Source organism: Ambystoma mexicanum, chromosome 4p (genome assembly GCF_040938575.1).
Source record: "Ambystoma mexicanum isolate Mex_15411 chromosome 4p, UKY_AmexF1_1, whole genome shotgun sequence".
NCBI lineage: Eukaryota > Metazoa > Chordata > Amphibia > Caudata > Ambystomatidae > Ambystoma > Ambystoma mexicanum.
The window spans coordinates 501783004-501790644 of NC_090927.1; the positions used below are offsets into that span (position 1 = coordinate 501783004).

At 43.2% G+C, this 7641-nt stretch overlaps 1 non-coding gene across 1 annotated transcript; it reads left to right on the forward strand.

Annotated features, from left to right (window-relative positions):
• Window positions 1-725: 725 nt before the first annotated feature.
• Window positions 726-832, forward strand: LOC138460431 (U6 spliceosomal RNA). Its single transcript, XR_011263142.1, has one exon. It is a non-coding gene; the product is annotated as a U6 spliceosomal RNA (small nuclear RNA).
• The last annotated feature ends 6809 nt before the right edge of the window (window positions 833-7641 follow it).

Below are 7641 nucleotides of genomic sequence, written 5' to 3' on the forward strand. Positions count from 1 at the left end.
GATGAAGAAAATGGATAGTTTATCCAGTTGTTTTTATGGGATCACATACCTCTGAGGTTGAAGCTGTTTAAACTGCAGCTTCCGAGTGTTTAGGGGGGTCTGGGCGTGCCCAACTTAAAAAAAGACCTTGCTTTTACGACCTATCACATACTGCCTTTCTTGCAAGCAAATGCGATGATTGAACATTGGCTGAGATGAATCCGGCCAGTCTGTTGGAACCAACTGCTTTGCTGACTACAAGAAATGAAAAGACGAAAGACTCCTCTGTTATAACTCAATTTGTACGCACATGTTGGTTGGAGATGTCTAAATTGCTGAAGATGGAGGGGAGGCGCTACTTATAAGTGGGGCTTCGATATGGTTAAACCATGATGTTTTTCTGGCTGAATTGGTGCCTCTGAGGGATTTGTGAGATTGGTGATCTGTTTCAGAATGGGTCTTGGCTTTCCTTACAGACCTTTTAAGGCCAATATGACCTCAGGGCCTGTACATAAGGGGAATAAAGGTCCCTTAAGTCTGCAATGCCATTAGGAAAGCTCCCTGTGGATGTCCTGAATGGGACCATCACTCTCCTTTGTGAACAGGAGCATGTGGCATTGGTTGTCTACAAACTTTTCTATAGGTCTTCAGAATTGATTACTCAGCTGTTGCATAATTGTTTGAGCTGTCTCACGCCTGAGATGACAATTTCAAGATGGGAAGCTCTTTGTAGAAACATTCCTCATGTGCTCGCTTCGGCAGCACATATACTAAAATTGGAACGATGCAGAGAAGATTAGCATGGCCCCTGTGCAAGGATGACACGCAAATTCGTGAAGCGTTCCATATAAAAAAAATATTAAAAAAAAAAGAAACATTCCTCAGAGGTCTATCAATATTGATGAAAGGGTGAGGAAAGTCAAGTTAATGAATAGGGTATTCTGGACACCAGAATAGATGTGTAAACAAAGTGTCAGTACATCCAATGCCTGCTGGGGCTGTAAGCAAAAAAAATATTTGTTAGAATACATGTGGGACTTTATAAAGTGAAGACATTTTGGAGTGAGATCTTAACAATTCTGAACTTAGTTCTTGGTGTGCATATGGAATATGACTTTGCAGTTTTAATTATTGAAGAGGATACCATTCTGGAAGACCTGTCTTCTCCGTAGATGACCTGATTCTTTAGGGCTTCTGTGGTGGCCAAGAGAATTATCTTACGGAACTGGAAATCCCCCACTTTCCCCTCAAAATCCTGCGGCTTCAGGAGATGTATTTTTCTGTTGAATATTGAGAGAATTGCCCTGCAATGCCAGAAGAGGACCAATACATTTGGGGATATAGAGGGTAGATTCCTCGGAATAGGACGAAATGTCAGAAAAAAAATTACTGACCCCACCAAAAGTCCTAAAACACACACCACGAAAAGTTCTAACTACGAAAACTTCGAACTTTTCGTGGTATTTGTTTAGGTGTTTTGGTGAGGTCAGTATTAAAAAAAGCATTTTAAAAAAGGCTGCAGGGGACTGGGGGGGTGCCCCCCGCATCACCCTGCTCACTACAGTAAGCAGGGGTTGCGGGGACATCCCCACTACCCCTGCCAGAACAAAACCCCCAAAACCCCCCAAGAATAAATAAGCCTGGGGCTGCAGGGTGTCCCCCGCAACACCCAGCTCACTGTAGTATACAGTATAGTGAGCGGGGTGTTGCGGAGGACACCCCAGCAGCACACCTGACAAAAGAAAAAAAAATGGGGGCTGCGGGGTGTGTCCCCCACAACACCCCGCTCACTACACCGTACAGTATAGTGAGCGGGGGTTGCGGGGGACACACCCACAGCACACCCGAGAAAAAAAATAAAAATAAATTAATTCATAAAAAACAGGGGGTGTCCCCCGCAAAACTCCGCTCACTATACTGAACAGTATAGTGAGCATGGGTTTGCGGGGGAAACCCCTGCAGCTGCCCAAAGTAAAAAGAAAAGGACCCTGCGGCGCCGGTTCCTGATCACAGAAGTGAAAGGGAACTGGTGCCACAGGGACACAGCACGTCTTAAAAGGTAAGTAGGGTGTGGGTGGGGTATGTTGCGGGTGTGGGTGGGGGTGTGTTGTGGGTGTGCTGTGGGTGTGGGTGGCGCTGTAAGTTTGTAGGGTTTTGAAATGGATGTTCGCATGGGAAATGCACGAACATTTTGTAGTAGGTACATTTCCCATGCAAAAATTTCCGTTGCAGGTTATTCCGCCTCGGAAATTTCACGTAGATCCGATTTCTCAAGTGACTTTTATATTTACTGCAGGTTTTTTTTCTTCCTTTCAAGTACTGTTTTGTTGTATCCAGAGTAATCAGTGTTGCTGCGTTTGACCAACATTTTAAATAAATATTTAAACTCTGAAGGTCCATGTGCAAATAAGATCTATATATATATATCATAAAATGATCAGAAACTGGGAGTGAAAACTGCAACATCTGATGAAGAGGTATGTGTGACTTTGTAAGCTAATGTTTTAGCCAATATCTGCATGGATTTTTCAGTTAGTCTAAAAAAAGATATACAAATCTGACACTTCTGTGAATTAGTGCACGACAGGGATGTAAGAAAATAACTGCTATTTTATTTGTTTCTTTTGACAAAGTGGGGTTGAACTAAGAGTCCATCTCTTGGGCCACATGTAAAACTAGCATTCGGCTAACCTCTTCAAAGCTTTATTGTTGCTTTGTGCAAACTGAAAGAATGTGGAGACTGTTGGAAAGCCACAAAGTTAACTCATGGTTAACTTTGAACTGAACACTCTCCAGCATTCATACACAGCCTGACTAGGAGGTTTGGAATATCCTTTGGATGTTAACCCCTACTGATCTAACATCTGTTACTACATATCTAGTTTCATTAGATAATGTGAATTACTTACGTGCTTTTGTTGCTACTCATTGAAGTCACCTAAAATAAAAGAAAATGCATGATAGTTTTAGTAACGCAGCAAGGCCATCTATTAATTCAAAATATGGACATGTTGCACAGTGTTTTTAATGCCACAAATAACCCACAAAGAGTTGTGCCTTACATGCTCGGCCGTAGCTACCGCAGGTGATTAAATGACATTCCAAAGGGTCAGCTTGAGCAGCTTGGTGAAGGACCCTTCCCTGCAGCAGGGATTTCCAATATAAAAGGGGCACTTGTCCCACCACCTGTAAAAGTAGAAACTGCCAGACCTTTTTAAGGGGATGTTGCTAAATTGTGAGCACTGTGGTAATACTGTGAAAATGTAAGATGAGGTTAGACTATCCACACCAGCTGTAAAGCCTGCACAGGAGAACTGGGGATTCTTGTGTTTATCTTGTGCTTTTTTTTGTTTCCGGTGTGCCACTTTACCTGTTTTGATCTGAACACATTTATTTTCATGAATCAGCAGAGATTACTCACTTCCTCTTGTCGAAATTCAGCACACTCTGTATGGATATGTATTCATTCTTTATACAAATGTGCTGTATTTTGTTTCGGATGCCATGAACATCCTCAAAGCATGTATGACCTATTTAATTGACTAAAGCTTCTCTAGATGAGTGGAGGACATTCTAGTGAGACAAAAGCTTGATAAGCTTCTTGACAAGCCTCCCCAGGCACTGCACACAGTGCCTTGAGGGACTCCTTCCAACACGCTATGTAGAGTTTTACTGGCTGCCACCTCCACCTGCATTGTGGCTCATGTCTCATTGCAAATGACAATTTTCATATTCTAATGTTTCTGTTTATGATGCACCTAACAGTACACCCCCATCAGGGCACCCATTTTTGTTCCAAATGTTCTAGGTACAATACTTATATACTGTAATGTAATTCAATGGCGTCTTGTATATCATCCTTTGCCATTTAGATGGCCTTGTGCATGTGGCCTGGCAAGAAAAGAGGGGAAGTCTGATTGTTTGTGTCATAGAGGGAAAAACAGATGTGAATCCTGAGGTGTCGAGGTGTGCAGGAAGGATGTATCCAAGTCCCGAATGTTGGTATGCGGCTGCATGGTTAGCAGCTAAGACACTTCAGTGTGTGTTCAGAGAGGAGAGCAATAGACTAATCAATGTGATAACTAGAGCTGTGAGACCAGGTTCGCTGCTTGTGTGGGGCGCTGAGCTACTGCTTTTCTGCTAGTTTGGTATGTTAGTACGCAACTAGCACACGTGTCAGAGAGTTAAGCATGAGTAATTTAAGGTGGCAAGAGAAGGAGTTGTAAGCAGGTTAGTGTCTAAAAAGGATGGGGATTACGCAAGCAAAAATGTCCCTCTTCATTCTGGATCATTGTTCAAGTCGTTTTTAGTTTGGGCTATTAGGTGTCGCTTGAGACACCCATAAGTTGAAACTATTGCATTGGAGTACAGATAGCGAGAAATGGCATTTGAGGAGGGACACACAGCTTGTTGCTGTTGTTTGGTTATTTGCCCACCCATTGACTGCCCATGGCCATGATAATCCCTAAGGCCATTCCCACCCAGTTCTTGCCTCTCCCTCACCCAAAACACCTCCACATGTGAACTCTTTGAGCTCTCTTTAATTCAGCCTTCCCATCAAACTTTGCACTCGAAGTTCTTGCCAGTGTTTTCTTAAAGCAGTCTTCTTAATTTGTGCTCTAAACTCGCTAGAGCTGTGATAAAAGTGTTTCAACCAGGTCTGCCATCAGCCACTCATACTATAAGCATTATACGTGTCCTTCACTGAAGAACTGTTAAAAACAAGCATTGGCAAAGCCAACATATTTGGCTTGTGCATATATGTTAGGAATTTGCCAGGATCCTGTACCATTTTGCACCTGCTATCATAAATGGCCAGTTAACACCACTGTAGCAGTGCCTGGCAAGTGTCTTTCCCATGCCCGGAGGTGTAGGAAATGGGGAGGGGGGCCATTATCTCCCACATAATCTTAAACAGGGGGATACAATATGATTAATCCCCCCCAGAATCTGGAGCAACGGAAAAGACTGTTTATTTTTTCAACTGGGAAGCATGGCCTTCTGTTTAGAAAGCTGTCTTTCTTTTCCCAAGTGCTAGAAATGTAAACAGACTGTGCTTTCCTTCCTTTGAATTGCCCATTAAGGTCACTGTCCTGTGGAGCAGGTGGTGAGTAGGCAGATATCTGGATGCAGTCTCACCCTCTCCCACCTTCCTGTCAGAGGCTGGATAGAAAATCCGAAAAATCAAAGGCACTCTTCAGAGCACCTTTTCAGAGACAGTGATAATATTTTAATGTTAAGCCACAAAGTCACTAAGTAATATTTTTTTGTATGATTCAGAGTTTAAAAGATATTAATATTCAAATAGAATGGCTTGTATTTCGAATGTATTAAAAACAAATAAAAGCAACGTAACACCTCCTCGTCCCTACCACATACACTGAACTGTGTCAAAAGCACATGCAGGGGCATCTTTGGCAAATGGTTTCAGATTGGCCTGCCCCAATTTACCGTTACATTGCTTTATTTAGATTTAGCAAAGTGAGAGTTGCTCTCCTGTTAAACACATGCTGGATATTTCAGTTTGCCACAGAGAGAAGGTGTGACAGTTGTTAACCGAAGACACATTTTTTACAAGAGGGGGACTTTGCCTAACCATTTTGAATTGGGAGGGCTACATTTTCTCTGCAAATCACAACCCAGGTACAGAATGAAAGAAGAGATAAAACATAATTCACCCACCCACCCCAGCCATGCAAATGCTACTTCTTGGTCCCATTTCTTACTGGACCTACTTGTTTGCCTCTGGAGGAGAGTTGCTCCCTGCTGACTTCACTATTCATCCCAGAGCAGGGATGGTGTCAGAGCCTTTACATTTTTTTCAGTTTTTCAGCTGAAATGTGCCTTGGAGCTTAGGGGCAGGGAGCAGGTGTCCCGGGTTGGAAGTCTTATGAAACAGAAACAAAACCCTTTCATTTGGGGCATTAAATGTGTGCAGTGCGCACATTGCAGACCGTCACCTCCTTCTGGCAGTCTCTAGGAATGTTCTTAGCACTGCATTGCCTTTTTATTCAGATTTTCCCACCATTAGCATCCTGCTGCCAAAAAGCAATCAATAGCTTTTCAGGGGACATTTAGTGTTTCAGCCTCCTGCTGGCTGCCTTTCCCATGATAATATGCAGCTATTAACCACCTCACTGCATTATTTTAACTTTATTAAAATTTAAACACCCAACTTGCGCCTTTGACTGTTTTGACCAGTTGTAAAACAAAGAGGGCTCCCAGACATCATGCTGAAAATCCCCACCAGCCTTGATACATTTTCAGCTGGCCCTGCCCCAGAGCAACCTGCCATTCTGACTCAAATTCTACAGAACCCAGATTTGCTACTTTATTCATAAACACATGTAAATAAGCTGAGTAAATGTGTGCGTGTGCAATTTTTTTAGGCATTTACTACATTGACATGATGTAGTTGGTAAAATAGCTTAGAGGGTTGATGCACCAGCTGCATCCCATCAGAGCCAACTCAGACTTTAATCCTACTGAAAGTGATCAAATGAGTGCCATTGAGTGGGTCTTACAAGAGTGCTAAGAAGCTGCATGATTGTGGCAGGAAGTGATAAGAACAATGTAATTTTTTGAATATGCATACTTTTATTTTTAATTTTGGCTAAAAGTTGTCAAAGCAAAACGTCTTTAAAAAGTGTGAAAAAGGATTTTCGTTTCGATTTATTAGGTAAATTAAAAGGACATTTGTTCTGTGATGTGTTCATCATTATGGACCTCCTTTAATTATGAAGCAGGTATAACAATTGCCCAAATGTTCTTTGGCAATAAACATGCCAGAGCCGACCAGAGAGATCATAGCACTGCACATTCGCAAATACCAACACCAGCTAACACAAGCCTGTAGCCACGTACACACACAAAGCTCCCCAGAATTGTGTATACACCAACCCACTGCACTGTGCACTCCACTGCCAAGCACAGTTCATGTACACCACCCACTGCACTGCACACTCGCACTGGTCTACACTCACACCATCCACTGCACTGCACAAATACACACAGCCCCAAAACTGTGCTGCAGTCGCATCATCCACACAATTAATGAATGTACACTACCCCAAACCCGCTCTTCACACACTTCCTCCCACCGGGCACTAACACCACCCCGAAACTGAAAGCAGTTTTACAGCACCAAAACGGCTCTGCAAACACTGACACCACTTCATTGTAGTGTACAAAGACACACTAAACCCATCACTGTTGACACACTGGCCCAGAACTGCACACACATACTGCCCCAACACTGCACACACAAACTGCCCCAGCATTGATTGCATACACAGCAGTGCTTCAACATTACCTCAGTAGTAACCGGCATGCACACACCAACAGCCCAGCACTGCATACACACACACTGCCAGAACACTGCACAACCAGCAATCCCCCCTCCAAGGCTCTGTGCACGCACCTCCCTCAGAACTGCACTGTGCACACACACAAACACACACAATGTTCCGTCAGTGCACTCCACACATCTCCAGACAGCTCACTCTGCCCCAGCACAACACATATTTATCTCACTGCACCATACACACACCTACAGGATATGTCTTTCAGACAAAATGAGGTCTGGGCTTACTATGTTGGGGGTCATAATGATATCTGTGCTTTACTGTGATAAATGCGAATAATGGAACTTGTGCTATCTAG